At 42.3% G+C, this 22,351-nt stretch overlaps 1 protein-coding gene across 4 annotated transcripts in view; it reads right to left on the minus strand.

Annotated features, from left to right (window-relative positions):
• Positions 1 to 22,351, minus strand: part of Mtus1 (microtubule associated scaffold protein 1) — a 127,640-nt gene that overhangs the window by 100,885 nt on the left and 4,404 nt on the right. The window contains exon 1 of one of the 4 annotated variants that reach the window (XM_075986576.1): positions 19,218 to 19,336. The exons of the other annotated variants lie outside the window; for them this stretch is intronic. The gene's annotated coding sequence lies outside the window, so the exon portion shown is untranslated. Of the gene's footprint in view, positions 1 to 19,217; positions 19,337 to 22,351 lie in introns of those variants that run through there. 4 annotated transcript variants of the gene reach the window in all.

Below are 22,351 nucleotides of genomic sequence, written 5' to 3' on the forward strand. Positions count from 1 at the left end.
ACGATGGCAAATTAACTGGGCATTTACTGGTGCTGGGTGACTGCTTCTGGGTTAAAATAGGATTATTCCAGGGACGCGGGGAACCAAAGATTTGAAGGAAAGATGTTCAGTTCACCTCCGCAGTCAATGTGGGAATACACACTTAAAGGTGTAGTCTTTGCTGTAATCTGAGAATTTGGGAGGTAGAAGCGGGAGAATCAGCACTCAGGACCAGTTTGAACTACTTGAGACCTTGTCTCAAAAAACAAACAAAAAAAAAAAAGCAAACACTAAACAAATTCTTAAACATTTAATACCCTTTAAACTTAGAGGTTCATAATCTTTACATATTCAAGTTAATAAATGATACTATTAATGATAATATTCTAGTATTAATAGTATAATACTATAAAGGGAAATTCTACAAAAATGCGCAGTGCCCATCCACAATGGCTCACTCTTGGGTCGAGAGAGTTAACAGGGCTCTTTCCCATTATGTTTGCTTATACACTTTTATTTTCTTTGACAATTTAAACATTAAAACCCTAAAGATAGATCCGTGCAGAAACAAAACGCACTGCGTAGATTGTGTTTCTTTATCAACACGTCTGTCCCAGAAACTGAAACTAAAAGACCTGGAAGTTGTTGGTTCAGAATCACAGGTTCTGCAATACCTGGCTCTTTCTCTGCAACATGAATCCTTAGTATCTTGAAAGCTGCCTGCTATTTTACAAGATAGAAAGATACAGCCCTTAGAGTGTCTTCCAAATTCCAACAACAGATTATGTGACTCAGACACCCAAAATGCATGCCAAGGAGTTCTGCAGGCAGGCTGCGTACACACAACAACAGACACTACAACACAGGAATATTTCCTGAAGGAAAGCAGTCTCCTCACAGCAGGCCCCCTCAGGAGGGAGGCTGATTTACTGTTGAGTCATCTTCCTGGGCTAGAGAGTGAGTTCATTTAATTCTGCAGGGCGAAACAGACCTGCAGAGCATGGATTACAGTGTCCAGTAGAGTCCTGTCCACTGTTTGTCTGAAAACCACTCACACCAGAGTCGGTAACACAGAACTTCCCAGATTTGCTTTAAACATAGTGTCAATGCTGGGCGGTGGTGGCGCACGCCTTTAATTCCAGCACTCGGGAGGCAGAGGCAGGAGGATCTCTGAGTTCGAGACCAGCCTGGTCTACAAGAGCTAGTTCCAGGACAGGCTCCAAAACCACAGAGAAACCCTGTCTCGAAAAACCAAAAATAAATAAATAATAAACATAGTGTCAATGCTGGCAATCCCAAAGACTTTCAAGGCTTCACAATTATCAGGAGCAAAATTAAGACCGGAATCTCTTGCCTCCTCCCTGCCTCATCTTGCTCATTAAGGTATGAAAAATAAAATCCATGGTACCATTAGAAAAAATGCTAATTTTTATCTTCAGCTATGTACTTCTAACTATATTAGGTGAAATGGCATGAGTCTATACATTAACACTGCATGAATACCATCTACATTAAGAGGAAAGCCAGAAGCTAGGGGCAAGGATGCAAAGCAAAACCATTTTGGAAAACAGCCAGACATGTTGATGCATACTTATAATCCAAGCATTCAGGAGGGATCATGAGTTCAAGACCTGTCTGAGTTACAAATTAAGATTTTTGTCTCCCCCAAAAATAAATAGATAAATAAATGAGTAATGACAAAATACCTTAAATATGTCCCATATCGATATATGTAATAAATGGTCTGCGGCTTGAAGCTGCAGGCTTAAGAGTAAATATTGCCTTTCTTTGCCAGCTAGTTCTTATGTGAATTTGAAACATACTAAAGTCAGTCATCTGTAATGAAGGAAACTCAAACGAGAAAAATCTCTCCTTAAGACTGGGCTGCAGGCAAGCCTATGGAACATTTTCTCAATTTGTGATTGATGGGGGAGGTCCCAACCTATTGTGGGTAATACCATTCCTGAGATGGTGGTCCTTGGTTGTACAGGAAAGTAGATAGAGCAAGCCAGGAAGAGAAAGACAAACAGCACCCCTCCATGGCCTCTGTATTAATTAGCTCCTGCCTCCAGGTTCTTGCCCAGGTTTGAGTTCCTGTCCTGACTTCCTACATTGATGAAGAATGACATGGAACTGTAAGCCAAATTAACCCTTTCCTCCCTAAGTTGCTTTGGTCATGGTGTTTCATCACAATAGTAACCCTTCACTAAGACACTTTGTAAATCCAAACTTGAATCCCTATTGTTTGGAATAGCCATGCTGATTATACCACAGGGGACTTAAATAAAGAGACTCATAATTATGACTGTCAAACTGGGTCTTCTAAAACAAAAATTACTACTCTTGCTTCCCAGGAGAAGCCAGCTTCTTCCGTATTGATGTCATACCAAAGAAGCTGGCTACAGTCCTTGATGCCAATTTAGATAAGAAACCAGTACATTCAGTACTCCTCTGGGTCACAAAACAGTATAAAGTTTTTCTCCAAAGAAAAGCTAGGCCAAATTACAAGAAACTGTGTATCCAATCCCTTTTACAGCACAGTATCGCTCAAGGATAAAGACATTTCAGCCCTTGCTCCAGGAACGGCTGGAGTCGTTCTTCCAGTTTCTGACACTGCACAGCCACCTGAGACTCATCTCAAAGAAACACAAAGGGATTTTAAAAAAAAAAAAGCCAGAGACAAACAAAATGGACACAAGGCACCCTTGAGAAAGCACTGGCCCAAGACCAATTGGAGATTTGGTAACAAGGCTGATTAATCTATATTAGAGAATCAGGAGGTTAGATCCCCCAAAGGTAGATTTGTAAGAAAAACTATCTGCCAAAAAACAAAATCATCCTTTGAGTTTCCTAAGTTTATGCAAGAGCAAGGAGAGAGAGAGAGAGAGCGAGAGCGAGAGCGAGAGCGAGAGCGAGAGAGAGAGAGAGAGAGAGCGCCCTTCCCCCTGCTTCCACAAAGAGTAAGTTCAGTTAGGTTAAACAACTACTTATCTTCCCCGATTCCTGACTTGCCAGTAGGAAGGACTCTAGGGAGCAGGAATGAAATAGAGGAAAGTCTATGAATCAGAACCAAAGAAAGTGGTCAGTGTACACCTGGGATGGCGTCTGAGCCTTCAGTACTAACCACTGAGCACACTTCAGTCCTGAAGCTTTGAAGTCATTCTGTAATCCTGCCATCACAAAGGCCAGGTTGGGCAGCAGGGAAATGCTGGTCACACTTTCCTTCAAGATAGTTTGAGGATGCACTGGAGTTATCTGTAGCAATTTAAGAAAGAGCCCCGAGTCTGCACCATTTTCCCCACACAAAGGCAAAATTATTCCTTACTTCAAGGTAGCATGAAAACCCAACAGACTTCTCATGAATTTTGACCTCAACCAATGACAATCAGCTCTGACCGGCAGCTATGCACTCCTGTATCAACAGCTAGCACTTCCATGGAGGAGACGTGGGGCCCAAGGCATACGGTGTACAAGTAGGCATGGAACCTTAACCCAAATTGTTCCCAAGTCCACACTCTCCCCCACTCTGCCGCTCACACACGCTGGCGTCTTCAATGCCGTCACCTCTTTATTTACACAACTTTCATTAATAGGTCCCCACTCTACCAAATGCCTTTCAAAGTTCACTTGGTGACCTTAAGTAGACACAGGTTTCTGGGCTGATTCCCAAGTTGAAATTCTTTTCATCCATAATCCAGTTACTAATAATTCAGGAAAACCTATTCAAGTGCTTTGGATGAGAAATATCCTTCAGAGGCACAGGATTTAATATCTGTTCCCCAACTGGTAGTGCTGTCTGGGGTGGGCTACGGAACTTCTAGGACAAGAGGCCTTGCTGAGGAACGTTAGGGGCAAGCTCTGCTTCCCGTTTGCCGTCGTGATGTGAGCCCTCAGCTTCCTGCCGCTGAACTCCCATACCTCCCAACCCTGATACTCCTATCTCTCTGGAACTGTAGCTAATAAAGGCATCTGTAAGTTGCTTTGGGTTGTGGCACAACATAAACACCAATAGAAGAGTAAGCTGGTGATGTGAAGAACCTACCCTTTTTTGTGTTGTTTGTTTTTGAAGGAGGTAGAGAACCTTTGGAACTCTGGACTACAGAAGTGCCGAAGGCCACAAGCAGGCTGATGGGCTGTTCTAGCTGGAGCATGGAAGAAGGTGGTGCTTAGAGGAACGTTGGTGGAGGTCATGCTCAAGAGATTAAGACATGAGAAGAGATTGTCCTAGCCACCGGGCTAGAGCCATTCCCTGAGATATTTGGCAAAGAATTTTAATGTCCTCTGCCCTGTTGTAAGAACCTGCCTGAGACCAATTAACACTTAATGGCCTAATTGCTTCGGTGCAGGAAATTTCCAGACAGCAAAAGCTACATTGAGTCTGTAGCACGGTTGTTCCTCATTACTCTAATGCCCACCTGTGGAATAATTCTTCCGTCTACTCAGGCCTTTAAAAAAAGAAAATCAGAGTATAGAGTTTGGAGGAAAGAGCAATAGAAAATGTATCATTGTCCCTAAAACATATGCTGGAGAAGATGCTCTGATTGTTAGAGCAATTCAAGAGACCAGCTCTGCACAGGAATCCTGGGAAGGGTGTGGGTGAGGGATCGGGGAGGGGCAAGATCCCACCCACCAAAGCGTCCACCTTGTATAAGAAATTCTGGAGGGTTTGTTTGCTAAAACTTCCCTCAGTGTGCCATTCCGGTCAGTCCCTGATGCCTGCCAATCAAGATGTAGGACTCTCAGCTCCTTTCCAGCACCAGGCCTGCCTGCATCCCACCACGTCACACCATGATAATGAACTACACCTCTGAAATTACGGTCTGCCAAAACTCTAAGAGAAGCGCATATTCATCTAGGCACTCAAGAGCTCATAGTGGGCACAGATTGTCTAGATCCAGAAGTTGGCACTCAAGCGTTTCTCCTAGTACACTAACTCTCAAGAGAAGCCTGGCAGCTGAACTGAACAAGAATAAAAAGGCATGAGCTGCAGAGGCAGCAAGAGCTGCAAAGACCGCTGTCAAAGCTGCGAAAGCCTCAAATGCATCTACCCCTACTAAGGGGGGGGGGCACAGAAACTGGTGCCAGTGCCTCACAGACAAACCATGTGAAGGATGGGAAGAAACGGAAAACTGAACACGCACCTTCGCCCTCAAGTGCTGGGACCTGCAAAATTGACAAAGTAAAGGCAAAGCCACCCCCCCCCCTTCAAGTCACAAAGGTAGACAATAACTTGATTGTAGATAAAGCCTCCAAGAAAACAGTTGTTGGGAAGGAAAGTAAAGCTGCTGCTACAAAGGAAGAACCAGTATCTACTACTAAAGAGAAAACTAAGCCACTCACATCAAGCATAGGCGCTAAGGAGGAGCAACACGTGGCTTTAGTGACCTCTACATTACCCCTGTTACCTTTGCCTTCCATGCTGCCTGAAGATAAAGATGCTGATAGCTTAGGAGGCAATATTTAGAAGTAGAAAAGAAACTCCAATGTCTGCTTGCTGATTTACCATTGCCCCCCCCCCCCCCCCCCGCCCGGAGTTGCCAGGAGGAGATGATCTTTCTAAGAGTCCGGAGGAGAAGAAAACAGCACAGTTACACGGCAAAAGAAGGCCTAAGTATATGCTTGCTTTCTGCCTGCACTCAGCTTGACTGGAAACCTATCCTGGGCCATTACAAACTTAGACAATATTGAGATTTAAAATGAACAGTGTATTTTTATTTTAACATAAATGTACAGATTGGCTGAGAGTTCTGAAACAAAGTTTTATAAGTGGTATACCTATGTGCCTTGACTAATAAAACCAAATGAAAATTTCTTACAAAAAGAAAAGAAATTCTAAGAGGTTTTTCTGCTAACAGACTTCAGGAAGGGTGAGAGTCCACCCCAAGCAGGCAGTGCTGCCTGTGTGGTACGAGCTTAAGAGACACGAGAGATGCAAGAGTGAAGGGGTCATGGATTCTTCCTGCACAGATTCAAAGAGCTGCTAGGGCCAGGCTCGAGTCAGTGAAAGGGCACAGTGTAAAGAGGTCATAGCAAAGCCTCTAGAGACCCCAAGAGGCTGGAGATGCCAGAGCTGTGACACATTGTCCAAGGAGCACGGCATATAAGGAGTGGAACCATCTGGAAAGATGTTTGTTGCAGGCAGTAAGGCTACAGGCATGGAGCCACCTGAGTGGCTCAGATACCAGACACAGGGAGTTATGTACGGATTTGCTGTTTGTCTTTTGGATTCGGCGCCTTACCCTTAGTACACTGTCTTCACTACAGCTGCACTCCTGTGTGGGATGGTAATGTACATTCAGTGGCCATATGTACGAGCGTAAGAGATTGCCTTGAGTTGCAATAGAGGCTTTTTAGGCATTTTTAAAGAGCGTTGAAGCTGTTCAAGACCTTTGAAGAAGACTTTTGAAGTTGGACTAAATACATTTTGCATTATGAGATGGTTACCAGCCCGAGAGCCAGGAGTTGGAACCTGGTGATTTGAAAGAGAAATATCCTATGTATTTAAACACTTGATCTGTAGTTGGTGGTTTAGGGAGGGGATGGCACTTTTAGAATAGAAACAGTGGCTGAAAGTAGTATGTCACCCAGCCCTTAATGGTTCTGACCCTCCATCAACGAGGTGGAGGGTATAAGGAGAAGGATGTTCTCACTGGACTCTAGTTACCATCACCTTAACCTCATGAATCAAGAATATAAAATAAGTAACATTTTCCCCCCTCTTTCGAAAACCCAGCAGGAAAGCGTGAGAATCAATTCCAAAGACCAGGGTAAATCTCATGAAAAGACACTGAGCATTAATTATTACAGAAAATACAAATCAAAATCATAATGTGCTACCATGTTACACCCATTAGGAAAGCTAATGTTTCAACATGGGTGCCGATGTGGAGAAACTGCAAAGCTCTTGTGTTACCGATGAGAACGAGAAAATGGCAGTGTCATGGAAAACAATCTTGTGACAAAAGGTGACAAACAGCATCACCATATGACTAGCATGCCATTCCAACACCAAAAAAAGCCGAAATAAGCCTTTTCTAGATTTACTGCCTGAAGCAAGTCATTATAGAGATGAAACACTTTCCCACTCAAACAATAACCCTTGTACTACTTCAGGGGATGAGAAATACCTCCAAAGGCAAAGGAACTCCTGGATCATCCCCAAATCACATTGCTCCGCCCACACTTAAATAGCCTGACAACCCACAGCAGAATTTTCCAACACGTGTCTTGTCCTAAATTCTGTGCCCTCTCACTTAGTCAGGCTTCATTACCCTGACAGTTGTAAGAGCTCGTGGCCACTAACACCCTGCTTAATTTGTCTGGAAACCCACACGGCTTCAAAAGAAAACTTGTACAACACAGCATCCAGAGACTTCGGAGAAACTCCTCAGAATCTTCCACCTCAAACACATGGGTGGATCTTTGTCTAAACATCCTTTTGTCTGCAAGGCTCAAACAATGCTTCGCTCTGTGTTCCCAGGCAGTGGAAGAAACAAGAAAAGTCACTGTTTCAGCTCCTCAGACTTACACTGGGATTAACTTGAAATAACTAAAGAGCGTCTCGCACATTAGAATCATCTAGAAATACACCCCAGTAACAGCCACATAATTACCTAGATACTTATTATTTTTAAATTCTTTCCAAAGTCGACCATTAAAACATTCACCTCTCCCTTCCTGAGCAAGGAAGGGACCATTGAGGCTCCGCCCCCTGCACACCTGTCTGTGCTTGCCTCTCTTCCCAGTGTGACCGCTCTGCAGTGGCAGATGGATCTCTGCCAGGTAAAGCCTCGCTGTAAGCAGGGGTTATTTTTAGGCCAGTGGCTCCTTTGATTCCTGAGCTGCCCCTAGAAAATCGTGAGGCAGTCTGTAGAGAGAACACAAGCTAACACAAGCATCTCCTACAGGCCCCAAAGGAGAACACACGAGGATAGCCAGCTCGGATAACAGCCATATCTAATCTCCCTCTGCCTTCAGCCAGCCAGATCTGAGGCTGAGCCTCCATTTCAGATGTGTGGACAGTGCCCAGAATTTCATCAAATCAAAGCGCAAAGAGTCATTCCTCTTGAATAGAGATTTCTTCTTACTTGGATAGAGAAAATGTAGAACTCACTGATGTGATCCTGTTGTTGATATGTCAAGTCTATTACCAATGCTGAGATTTCAGATTTGTGGACCAGCCATGGAAAGGGATATTAGAAAAAGAAAAGTTCAAAGAACATTCTTCCAAAAAGAAGAGCCGATCAAGACAATTGTGATAAGCTATCCAACCACTGCATTTAAAACCATATACTTTATCATTGCTAATCAAAAAGGCCTTCTAGAAAACTAAGCCAGCTGTTACACCTCTACGGACAACCGCCACAATGAGATAAAGTACGGAAGCTTGAATGCTAACTTGGGGCTGGCTTTTCCATCTTACTAGAATGAGGGAAGGAGCAGACTCAGATGAGGCAAGGCTAGGCACACTTGCAACTCCCAGCACGTGAGAGGCTGAAGCACAAATGAAGTCCAGGTCGCTTAGACTACACCATCCCCAAAACAAAACCAAAAACATGAAAAAGAAACCTACTATCCTCAGACTAGACTAAATACCTTTATTTTTCACCCCCTCCTTTTTTAATATGCATGATGTTTCGCCTACATGTATGTCTATGTACCAAGTGTGTGTCTGGTAGTCTTGAGGGACAGAAGGAGGCATCAGATCCCCAGGACTAGAGTTACACACAATTGTAAACCTCTGTATGGGTGCTGGGAATTGAACAGGAGTCTCTAGAAGAGCAGTCAGTGCTCTTAACTGCTGAACCATCTCCTGGGGACTAAATAACTTAACTAAAATTTATCAGGAGATAGATTCAAACATACGTGGAGAGGGTATATTTCACCTTGTGTCTTTTCCTCCAAGGATGGTTTGACATACCAAGTTGATCTTCCCCTTATTCCTCGCCTGGGTTTTATAAAGAACTGTGATATTTCCAAACCCACAAATCTATAGTATCAGAAATATGTGCTTAGAGCCATTGTGGCCCCAGGATTTAGCATTTGCTGCTGGGAGTCCAGCTCTGACGTCAGTACCCCTCTGTCGTCAAGTGTGCGCCACTCCCTCCAGGGCTGCTAAGTTTGGGAGTATTCCAGGAGAAACAAAGGAATTGTGGGCCTCCGGAAGGAAAATGCCCAGCCAAGTTCACTCCCGCTCCTCACTGCCTCAGTACTGGCTACTTTTTACATCTCTTAAATGAGAGTTAAGAAGAGGGAACTATTGTTATCTTAGAATTTGGCCTTGAGAAGACTTGGAGAAAGAGAGGATGTAATAGTTTATGAAGCAAAAATATTTAACATGTATGCTGTGGGGCTTATGAGAACAAATTTGGAAATTCTTAGAATGGATTGTTGTGGGCTTGAATAGAAACATTTCTAAGGGTTTAACTCAAAGCCTTCAGCTCCATGAAAAGAGCCTTAGAGTTTAGCTCCTAGTTATGGGACAGCCTTTAATGTCACTTGATAAGCAGAAGTCAATCAAAATATAAAGCTCATAATTACTCTTGGCAATAAATCTTCAAGAGAATACTGAAAGGCAATCTCAGTTGCAGCCAGTGAGTTCTGAAACCAAAGCCAGGGCCACATCAGCCCTAATCTTACACATCTGTGAGACCTGGGGACACGAGAAATCAGCACAAAATTCAAAGATCAATGAAGGCAGACAGTAAGAATTCTCACTTAAGGATTGGGAAGAAATGAGGTACAATTATACAACCCACTATCTAGAATTCTAAGCCCCAACTCATTTGTTTTTGGTTTCTCAAGACAGGATTACACTGTGTAGCCCCTGGCTGTCCTGGAACTCACTATGTAGATCAGGCTAATCTTGAACTCAAGACATCCTCCTGCCTCTGCCTCCCAAGTGCTGGGATTAAAGGACCACCACCACCTGGCTCTTCCCTCCCCTTTTAAGAAAATAATCCACACATTGTCTTTCTCCAAATGACTCTGATCCTGTATAAAGATCAGAAGTAAAATGACATTTCTCTTTTGGGGTACTAATTTCCTGCTAGTTGTCAGAGGCAAGCTTGTCTGGAAAGCCTTGTGGATTTGTTAAGAGTAACACACTTTCCCACTTCTGTTTGCTTGTGATATACAGTCCCGATTGGTCTGGATCTTCATGTGTGATCATTCTGCCCCAGCCTCCTAAATGCTGGGATTGCATGTGTGCCACAGTGCACCCGACTTCAATTGACACCATTACATAAAAGTGTAGTTTAATATCAAAATCCAAACCTTGTCAATAATTACCCTAGAACGATTCTCTTAATATAAGGGGCTTCCAAGAGAAATCAACCTTATATCACTTTGTCATACTAAAGAGCCTCCAACTAGGAAGCTGCACCATAGCACTCAGAACAGTCCGGGAGAAGCAAAATGGTTTCTGGACTCAGGCAATCCCTTTACACAGTAATTCTGCCAGCTTCCTCATCCCCGTAACAGAGGAGCCTTTCTGTACAGCAGTTTTCTTCCAATCAACAAATATTTCTGAAACTTCTATGTGCCAGCTGTTTGGCCAGGACTGGGCGCATAATGGTGAATAAGACACCTTCACGGAGGGAAAAAAAATCAATAAGGAAATCAAGACGGTATAAGGAAATAATTTCAAAAATTGCAAGAGTGGATGTGACCAGCTGTGACCAGTACCCAGGGTGCCTCAGGGGACCTTCAAGCAGTGCATGTGGGGAGCATGGTCAGGGTGGCACCCTGCAGATGAGGAAACAGTGAGTCCTTCCATCAGTCCCAGCTCATTTCGTGTACTCATGAAAGTCCCCTCCTGGACTCTGAAGAGGCAACATGGGGATACCAGCTTTTAAACCACCATAAAGGGCACGCCAGACCAAACTCAAGCACTATCACATTATAAAGGCCATGTTGGCATAAAATGGGGTGCCCAACTTCAGATGAAAAGGACTCCTTTAGCTTGGGTTCTGTAAACAGCGACTTACGAAAACCTTAACACATTGTAAATCCACACGTCAGGCATCCTGGTAAACACTTTGCTACCAAACATCTGCAACCTCTGAGCTAAAGTAGAAAGGTAGAAGGGCTATGGGGGGGGAGTCTCCCACCCTCTAGAGACACACAGAGGAAGACATGAGCCAAGGCCGATGGACCCTTAGAACAAGAACTGCTCATGCTGACCCTGCTAACAGGCACCACCAAATCACCACACTCAGAACCACAGACAAGAGGACATGCAGAGGAGTGTGTAGAGGGGAAGGGGGCCACGCAGGGGAGGAGGTGTGCAGGGTGTGCAGAGAGACACGTGTGTGGTTGAATCATGTGTTCTCTACAAGAGGGGCAAACTGAGTATTTGTGAGCAAGCTGTGTTATAGAAAAACTAAATTCTATTTGAGAGAACCATAATGTGCACTAAATCTGATTCTGTAGTTGTAGAATGGCAAGAGATGAAAAAACTAAACTAAGAGCACTGTCAAAAGTTGGGGGTCCTAGAGGCAAGGGGACAAAGCTTAATGATAGCAGGTGAACACGGGAATTCAGGAGGTACCTGCAACACAATTCCAGACCCAGAACTCAGCAACAGCAACTGGGGGATCCCTTAGGAAGTTGCCCACCTCAAATACACTGTTTTGTATCAGGATATATTCCTTATAAGCAAAATAAAAAAACAATTTTTAAAAAGAAGATTCTCCCTAAAAACAGCTCACAAGTATTGTGGATTGGGCCTGAAATATAATCCAAAGTTTTTGAATGTCAGAAGTGCTTGAGAAAGGGTTGGGTAAACACGGTGTTCAGCAACACGGACAGACTGACAGGCAGGACTCCCTTCAATACAACGTCCATCCACTTCTCTGCCCATGGGTGGCCGCATGTGGGTCGAGATGGGGGGATCAGCAGGCCTCTTCCACAGAGATGACAGCCACACACAGCTCCTCCAAGTCCACAAAGCATCCTCACACCAAGGTCCCTTACATAGACAAATCACATGACTGTCCCTTCCTCATGCCTCCTCCCCTCTTAAATGTTAAAACAGACACAGAGTTAATAGCCGAAAGTCATAGACTGTAAATCCAGTTCAAATGTGTGACACTTTTAAGGAGCCTTGTTGTTGTCTAGGATGGCCTTGAACTCTGGATTCAAGTCACCCTCCTACAGGAGCTTCCTGAGTAGCTGGGACTATAAGCATTTAAGCATTACACCATCTCAAATAAGTAATTACCTCTTTCCACTAACATTTGATGAAGTTTGTGTACATGGCCACAGAGACCAAAGTCACTCAGACATGGCAGGCACGAGACTACCAAACTGACTGCGGAACTTCATCATGCTAGGAAGCCAAAATGAACCTGGACTCATTTCCCTCTTATACAATGTGACAAAACAGTCAACCCATCTCATAGCAGGGTTCGGGAGCTAAATGAAGTTCTTGGAAACTTTCTGGCAATGGTTGACTACTACTGTTATTTGGTTTTGATTTTTTGAAACAGGGTTTCTCTGCGTAGCCTTGGCTGTCCCAGAATTCACATTGTAGACTAGGTTGGCTTCAAACTCAGAGATCCGCCTGCCTCTGCCTTTCAAGTGCTGAGATTAAAGGCGTGCACCACCACTGCCTGGTCTACTACTGTTATTTTAACAGCCTTGTATGACAAACTTAATTATTAATCTTATATTACTGATGAACAAAGCCCAACAACTTGTTCATCTGGTCAAAAAAACTTTCTAGAGTAAGGGAGATGTTTTACGTCTCATTATGTGTTAGTTACACAAGTACGTTTTTAATAAAACTGATAAGCTACATACTTAGACTAGGGGCATTTGACTTCATGGTACTTTTTAAAAAGTGTTTCAGAGAGATAGGATCTTGCTATGTAATCCAGGCTGGATCTAAAATTCAACCTCAGATCCTCCTGCCTCAGTCTCTTGAATGATGGGATTTACAGGTGTCTACCACCATACCCAATCTTAATTTTTTTTCAAAGATCATTCATCCAATAAGCAGCAGTGTATTTCTGGAACCTATCTACTACTTCATGTTGGGACCAACATATTGGGTTTTTTCTTGGTTCTCATTCTGGAATCTGTTTTTCAACTAATCCTTCCTACCCAGTTGAAACACATGAACACCACTGTTCTCCGAGTTTTACTGCTCCAGCCTGCTTATTTCCACCTTGATCCCCCTGTAGCCAGAAGTTGAACAAAGCAAATCACCCACCAATAGACTTCTGAGAATCTAAGTCAGCATTCTGCAACAATCTGTTGAGCAACTGTAAATAACACACCTAAGTCAGTGATTTCCAACCTGTTGGTCATGACCCCTTTGGGGTTGCATATCAGCCTTCTTATCAAATATTTACATTATGACTCAAAGTAGAAAACTTACAACTTTGAAGTAACAAAAATAATTTTATGGTTGGGGGTCAGCACAGCAGGAGGAACTGTATTACAGGGTAGCAGCGTTAGGAAGGTTGAGAGCCACTGCCCTAAATAACCTGGTAAAGATCAACAGAAGTTTGAGATCTTATTCTTTGGGGCTATCATATCATATTATAAACAACTTTCACAATATCATCAAAACATGCCTTTTAGGATGAAAATCAGAAAACTCCTGCCGGGGTCAAAACAGATTCAAGTTCCAAGACAGCATTGAGCCAATACAGACAGACTGTACTTACAAAAGTAAATAAAACCAACTCGTTTGTACCCAGTGCTTATCAAGTGTGGCTGGTCAAAGGCTACAGAGTCCAGTTAGGGAAATGATGCCTGTAAGAACTGCTTGCTTTTTGTCAGTTGTATCCAGCTCATTAAAGAAATGCCTATTTGTGGTCACTGAAGTGAGGAGGGTGAACTAGACTTAGGGGTAAACAAAAAGCTCTTCCGGAAAAGTGTTCAATGACCATGAACAGCTTCTCACTTAGGAGCTCCAGGTACTTGTTACAGCTTTGCAAACTCCACTTGGTCAAAAGGAAATAATTTTCCACCTAAATCATGCCAAGGCCAATTGGAAAATGTCGTTATGTATGTGTAGTTACGCAAACCGGCACCTCACCTTATCCCTCCCAACCTTTATTAAACATCAACTTCCTGCACCCTTGTCTTGAAAATGATTACCTGTCAGATTTTCCATTGGTCATGAAGTGTCTTGAATGGAAGGGTAGGCACACATCTAACTTATAGTGCCGCCAAAGTTAGAGTCACTCCCTATGAAGGGTCTTCTTTGAAAGTCCTAGCAATGCATATTCCTTAGCAGGCACTTGAGAAAAAAGGCCTGGTCATCTTTATGGCCAGAAGACATGACCTAGACTCAGACGTCACTGGGGCTTATGGGACATTAGCTTCTTCCAGTTCCAGCTGGCTGCTGGCCTCGCCTCCTGGTTAAATTTTCACCTGGGATTACCTCCAAGTCCCGTTCATTATCTCTCTCTGCACAGCTCAAAAAACACATTCAAAATGATGAAGTGTTATTCTGTAAAATGGGGGCGATTAAGTGACTCAAATCATCATTCTTTCCAGGGAAGTGGTGGTGCACGCCTTTAATTCCAGCATTTGGGAGGTAGAAGCAGGCTGATCTCTGAGTTCAAGGCCAACCTCGTCTACGGAGAGAGTTCCAAGACAGCCAGAGCTACACAGAGATGCCTTGTCTCAAAATACACACACACACACACATATGTATATATAATTTTATTTACTTATTTTATGTGCATTGGTGCTTTGCCTGCATTGAGGGTGTCAGATCCTCTGGAACCATAGTTACAGACAATTGTGAGCTGCCATGTAGGTGCTGGGTCCTTTGGAAGAGCAGACAGTGCTCTATATATTAGACAACCTCTATATTATATATATATTCTTATGTAATTGTATTAGATCTTTTTGAATAAGTAAACTGAAAACTAAAAGAATCTGATAGAAATGGAATTTATCACCCAGCACACAGGTGGCTGAGACAGAAGGATCTTGAGTTCCAGGTCACCTAGACTACATAGCAAAGGCCTGTCTCAAGCTTTGAAGGAGCTGGAAAAGGAGGAGGAAGGGGAATTTGCTGTTGTTGTTGTTGTTGTGTTTGTTTTTAGAGACAATTTGAACAGCTGTGATGGGTCTTGAACTCAGATCCTCCTACCTCTGCCTCCTGAGGGGCAGGGAGAATTTTGAATGGAATGCAATACATTGTTATGATCCGCAGCTGCCAGTTTCCCATGTGTGATACTCATCTAAATGGCTCACAACACTGAACGTTCTGTCTTACATGCCGAGTTTTAAAAAATAGAAAAAAAAAACAGCTTAAAATAAGTTAACTTATGCTGTCTGAACTTTCACATATGCATATTATCTTATTAACTCTGATCCCGCTTCTATGCCAATATTTAGGAGGTGCTAGCACCGTAACTCATTGTTGGGAAGAAAGACCAAATGAACAATGCTATCTTAACTTGCCCAAAACCAAAACATTTATCCAAATAGCTGTGGTCTCCACTGTCCTTATTTATAAAGTAACTCTCATGACTGGCTATGCCCAGCCCATAGAGCTGGTGCGTGTGCTAGCTGAATAGAAATGGTCTTAAGGTGCTTTGGACATAAGACGATGTGTTTCAAAAGCACCCACTTCAGTGTATGTCTACATAAACAGTGTCATTTGCCATCAAAAGTCTTTTATTTTGGACCAAGTTAAGGGTTAAAGATGAGATGATGGGTCTTCGGGATTTTAAAGTCAACTCACATGGGTTCAAAGCAATGACTCAATCCTAAGCCCTTTTAGAATGTGCTGGTAGCAAACCAGCACATAGCTTACAGGCTATACGAAAGAAAGAAACATCGGTTTTGATTGAAAAGATCCAACTCAAACATAAGAAAACACCAGGAGTTCACCAAGTTGAACACTCAAAACCAAGAGGCGATAAAACTGGAGTCCAAGAATAAATAAGGTTAAATATCCCACACACAAATCAATTATTTTCAAGAAAGAGAGAAAGGTATTAGGCTCTTGTGCCTGGAGTTTAATTCCCACAAACAAACGCACAAGCAGATACAGGCAGCACCTTCGCCAAAGCTGAGTCAGGGAAATTATATGAAATCTACCTATGAATCAGGAGAGACTTAAGACAGACCAAGGTGGGTTTACTACTTCCTATTGATCATGCCCTGAGTACTTAGTACGGTGGTGGCATAACCAAGAAACTCCTACTACTCTTCAGATCCTGAAAGCAACTGAGGGGCAGAGGACGGAGGTTAACTTACTAAAATCACACCACCAACACAGACGATAGAAGGAATCCATGAGCCCAGCTTTGCCTAACCAGTGTGTATGTTCTCTCTTATGTGCACCTGCTCTGGGTCCCATGGCATTTTCACCAACTCTAACACACAATCTGCTTCCCCAAGGTCTCATACCTGACGTCAAGGTGACACAAACCAGCTAACTGCTGACTTGGCTGGCTTTGTTCCTCCCAATTCTTAAAAGACAGGGAGAAGAAAAGTAATACTCAGCACTGAAGGGTGACGGAGAAGCCTTGTCAGTCAAGATAAAGAGTTGTGTTAGGAGGGGGTGGCATCCACGCGCAAACCCAGCAATGGGAAAGCTAAGGCAGGGATCAAGAGTTCAAGGTCATGGTGAGTTTGAGGTCAGCCTAGGCTACCAAAAAACGCTATCTCATAACAAAAGGATAAGTAGAAAATAATTTTCTCTCAGTTATAAGTCTACAATGTTAAGTAGATTGTAATGACATATGCCTTTAACCCCAGTACTTGGGAAGCCAGAGGCAGGCAGATCTATGAATTCAAGTACAGTTTAGACTAGAGAGTGAGTTCCAGGACAACCAGGGCTACACAGAGAAACCCTGTCTCAAAAACAACCCACGTTTTTTTTTTTGGTTTTTCGAGACAGGGTTTCTCTGTGGTTTTGGAACCTGTCCTGGAACACAACCCACGTTTTTAACAATTACACCTTTGATATAAAATAGCCTAATTTTTTTTTTGTAAAAATAAATATAAGTTTTTTCCCCTGCCTCCATTCCCTTTTGATTGACCGGACCCTTACATTCATAATAGAATTTCAGAACTTACTAAGCCTATTCTGTAGTTACATTATGATCTTCATAAGGCACCGCCAAACAGCAACAGAAATAGTTCTTAAACATGAAACAAAAAAATTTCATACTACTTCAAATTTGTAAATCAAGTTCAATATCAGAGACCCCAGTGAGCCAGCAGAACATGTCACAGAAACAGAAACTACTCAACACAAACCCTATGAAGTGAAATATGAGGGAGAGCATTCTCAGACTGTAAAGTCATCTGGATTCCTCTGTAAACTGTAAATACAGAGCTCTCTAAAGAGAAAACAGACCAGATCTCTGTTCAAGAGAAATGGTCAGCTTGTGACCGTCTACACAAATGGAGATGATAATAAATTATCACAGGTAGAATTAATTCTGCAAAAGTATTTGCACGAGGTGCGCCAGCTGTCCCAAGAATGGCTCCTCATAACTACGTAGGAACGTAGACTATGCATCTCTGTGCCTTCCTGTTCTCTGGTACTGGGCTCCTAATGCATCCTTTTCCAGAATCCAAGACAGGTTGAGCTGCCTTCATTCTCCACCTGCTGAGTAACACTGAATAAAGGATGAGGGTAAGAGAAGCAAAGGAAGAAAGTGAGGGAAAAAACACAAAGGAAATGAACAACTGACTTAAAGTGCTTCTAGCATCTGTAACCGAGGAAAGCACCCTCAAATTCCCACACCATCTAGAAAACTTGTTAGTCACAAAGTACAAACCCACACAGCACCGTGAGATTTCGACTCTCTTGTCACACACAGAGTGTAAAACAGTACTCAGAGAAAAAAGTAAGGGAAGCCACATGCAAAGGTCTGATGAGGAAAACTGTGTGACTGACAAAGGAATTTTTTAAAGAACTCTTTGTGCCGCAGGTGACGGCACATAGCTTTAATCCCAATGCTGGAGAGGCAGGACCAGGAGGTTCTCTGTTAGTTCAAGGCCAGACTTGACTGCTAACACAAGTTCCAGGCCAGTCAGGGTGACACAGCGATGATACTCTCTCAAAACATAAAGAGAAAAGAAATACCTATTTGCCAGGGGCAGGTTTCTGGAATTGAATCCAGGATCTTATGCCTACTGGGCAACATAGTCCACCTAGCCATCACCACAGTTCTGTTTTATTTCAAAACAGACACACTCACTTGCACAGGCTGGCCTTGAATTTATGATCCTCTTGCTCTAGGCTCCTGAATAAACTGGTCGACCAAGCCCCTGTGAGGATTCTTCAGATACCAAGTTTCTTACCAAAACTTGGTCAAAACAGCAAGTATGGTTTCCAACATAGTGGAGACCGTAATAAATGGTGTGTTAACAATTCCCGTGAGAATATTTCTTGTAACATAAATACTAATACCCTCTGGGAGCTAAAGCCCTTCTGAATCTCTGCCCCTCTACCTCGCAGCATTCTGACCACAGGGAGAGTTCCAAATAGGGTTGAAACTGATCAAAACTAAATACAATATTCTAACAGTGGGGATTTTGTTCATGCTCTTTTTTTAAAAGAAAAAATCTAGATTACAGCCTGGAAACCTAGTTGTAGCTACATGTCTAAATGACATGGTTCATCTCTGTGAGTTCGAGACCAGCCTGGTCTACAGAGCTAGTTCCGGACAGGCTCCAAAGCTACAGAGAAACCCTGTCTTGAAAAACAAAAAACAAACAAATAAATAAATAAATAAATGACATGGTTCTATATGTAGAGTCTAGACTGAGCATCTAATAAAAAACAAGTCATTTTTAATAGATAAGAGATCCTGGGAGACTCAGTCCTTTCTAATCCATTTTTTTTTTCACTTCTCCAATCCTTGTTACTCAACAGGAAGTTGGGCCTTCTGTGATCCTCACTCAAGTCAAACCTTTAGGATTATGTTAGTCGTGGTAGGTAAATAGATTTCCAACTAGTTAACATGCTTAAGAATGATACGATATCAACATAGAGTCTAGTATGTAATAAAAGTTGACTTTTATAGTACAAGGTTATTTAGCTAGTATTCTGGTAACTACAATTCAATCAGCTTGACAGAGAGGTTGGGAATGGGGCAGGTCTATGTTTCAATGGCAGATCTAGATTGCTTACATCTATACTGGCCGTTATTTTTATTCCACGAGAATAGCTAAGCAAGTTATGTTTTACAATAGACACAGTTTCAACTTAATATCATTATTAACCACCATCAAAAAAAATTTACCAGGGACTGGAGAAAGATGGCTCCTCATTTATGAGCACTAACTGCTGTTCCGAAGGACCAGGGTTTGATTCCCAGCACTTACATGGTGTCTCACAAACATCTCTTAACTCCAGTCCTTGGGGACCTGACACCATCCCTTGACCTCTGCAAATTCAGGCAAACGTTAATACACATGAAATACTGAAAATAAGTAAAATCTCTTCTTTAATTTACAAGATGAACAAAAGAAAATTAACTTCTGTGACACTAAACACTTGAATATCTCCTATGAAGTGCTTAGCTGAAAAAAGTGAAGAAATTGATTTTCGTTCAAATTGGTGTATGTGTAAATAACACCTGACTTAAATATTACCCCATTACCAGTGTACAAAAGGCATAGATGATAAGCTAACAGCCCACCAGTAAAGAGTCACCGATCACTGGCAGACATTTTTTTAAAAGCTACATGCTCATTTACAAAAGAATGTTCTTTATACTTCTTCCTCTTACATCCTCTTGTTATTCTAAGTATGGATACTTCTCATTAAAAAAAAATATGTCTTTCTCCAGGCCAATTTAGGACACAAGCTTCCCTGAAATGCTTTCAGGGAATGTAATCAGGGTAATCGTAATCAATCAGCCCTCAAATTAACACAGTGAGTTAAGCATCCAGCCTAAAATACAGTTTATTTGCAAGGGACAAATCTGTATTAAAAGCACACTGAGGTATATAGGGGCCTAGAAATCTTGTCCAAAGCAGCTCGCTGAGGCCCATCAGCCTGCCCTGCGCCTCGGCCACTACTCTCCAACACAAACCAAACTCAGTGATTTCCCAGCACACTGCCCCAGCTTGAAGCAATTTTCCTGCAGCCTCTTTCCTCCTTTCCAACTAGTCTGAGAAATAGGGGATGCCAACTTCATTCTTTCCCTGCTCAGTTTTTAAACAAAGTCTATGCAAAAAGCAAGCAATGGTGTCTTAAGAGAAACTTAAAATGACTTTAAGATTATATTTAGTTTCACGACCTCAAAACAAAATCCTTTCTAAGTTTTCTAGGAGGCAAGGTGTGTACTTTCTCTTATTATTTGGGTTATAATGCATATATATTGACATCATTAATTAGATTTGGATCTGCTGGCAAGATGTAAGTAAACACATTTTTACTGTTCTTTAATATGGAGTTTACAATGCAATCCAAGGAAAACTGATTGGTCCTAAAAAACAAAACAATTGTTATGATAAAGATTTGTAGGCATGCTTATACATCTGGAGTCTGGAGTCTATTAAGTGAAATGCCTCTAGACTCAATCTAAAGCAATTTGGCTCATTGTATAGGAAAATAAAATTTTACTGTACTTTTCTACAAAGTAAAGACCAAACCCCAAATATATCATCCCAAAATGCACATTCTTTCCTTTATCTTGGGCCAAGTGAACAAGCAAAAGTCATGTCATATTTCATATCATCATGACAAAACCGCCCACAAGAAAAGGTGACAACTTGTTTTCAAGTAACACTGAAGTCCTTTCAAAACCTGTAACTGCTATCAAGGCAGCCTTTTATGTAATCTGGCTTGGAAATGAACATTTCAAAGAAAAAACAGTCACATCCATATTCCTAATTATACTGAACCAAACTAAGCAAAGTATGGAGACTGCAAAGTCTACATGCTTGTCAAAGCAGACTATTTAACAAAACAAAAACAGACTTCAGGCTAGCTGCGCCATGGCAAGTAGCCTCTTTTTTCCTTCAGAGGAGGACCATACATCTTCAGTCACTAGTCTGCTCATCCCTCCCCCTCTGTCAGTTGAGTGCCCTCTCCTATTGGAGGCATCTTCAGATGCCCAAACACAAACCATGAACAGTAGTTCTTCACTTTCAGCTTGGGGGCTCACTCCAAAGCCTACAGAAAGTACCAAAGGGGCGATTATAAACTTGACTGCTCTTCAGGCTGATGAAAGAGGGGGAGTTAATTAGGGGAGGGGGAGGGAAATGGGAGGTGGTGGTGGGGAGGAGACAAATCTTTAATAAATAAATAATAATAATCAAAATAAATAAATTAATTTGCTCCTTTCAGTGAAGTCGTTGAAGATCAGGCTTCCATAATAGAGCTAGTGCATGCTCAGGAAAGCCTTTTGTCCCCTTTAATCTGCCGGGCAAGCCGGGCGATGGTGGCGCACGCCTTTAATCCCAGCACTCGGGAGGCAGAGGCAGGCGGATCTCTGTGAGTTCGAGGCCAGCCTGGTCTACAGAGCTAGTTCCAGGACAGGCTCCAAAGCCACAGAGAAACCCTGTCTCGAAAAACCAAAAAAAAAAAAATCTGCCGGGCAGTGGTGGCACGTGTCTTTAATCCCAGCACTCAGGAGGCAGAGGCAGACAGATCTCTGTGAGTTCGAGGCCAACCTGGTCTTGAGCGCGTTCCAGAACAGGCTTCAAAAAAAAAAAAACTGTCTCTAAAACAAAGCAAACAAAAATGTTTAATCTATTACTATGTAGGAAGTTAATTTGAGAAAATTGTAAACTATAGATTCAGACAACAAGAAAACACTTGTATCATCAATTCATATAAAAAACCTGCAAATGGACTATTAGAGACATAGAATTCATCAGTCCCAGAGCCACAGATCTGGAAGACTTTCCATCCTAAAGACTTAAATTTTTCTTGGATTTTATTTTTATTTTGTTTTGATGTATAACACATGGTTACTTTGTAAGTGCATGATTTCGACTGCATTGATAAATTCACCTGAACAAGAGACAACAAAGTCAGGAGAATAAACATGCTCTGGTCATCGTAAGATCTGCAACCATTTGGGCTGTTACATAGAAATCCCTAAAGACATGTTCTCTGAATAGTCCATGTGGATGGTCCATCACATCACATGTGCATTCGTAGAATTCTGTAGGCTTTGACAATTTTTGAGATGGAGACTCGTGTAACCCAAACTGGCCATGCAGCCAACCCTGGTCTAGAACAACCCTAGTCTTACTGCATCTACCTCCCCAGGGCTACATTTACAGGCATGCATCACCAGACCTGGCTCTAGTCATGATCTAACCAAAAACACATGCTTCATTGTCACGTAGCTATGGGATAACGGTGAGGACGCTGTCTCTTTCCAAGCCTAATGCTATTACAAATACTTGATTGTGGATC

This window comes from Microtus pennsylvanicus, chromosome 9 (assembly GCF_037038515.1).
Source record: "Microtus pennsylvanicus isolate mMicPen1 chromosome 9, mMicPen1.hap1, whole genome shotgun sequence".
Taxonomy (NCBI): Eukaryota; Metazoa; Chordata; class Mammalia; order Rodentia; family Cricetidae; genus Microtus; species Microtus pennsylvanicus.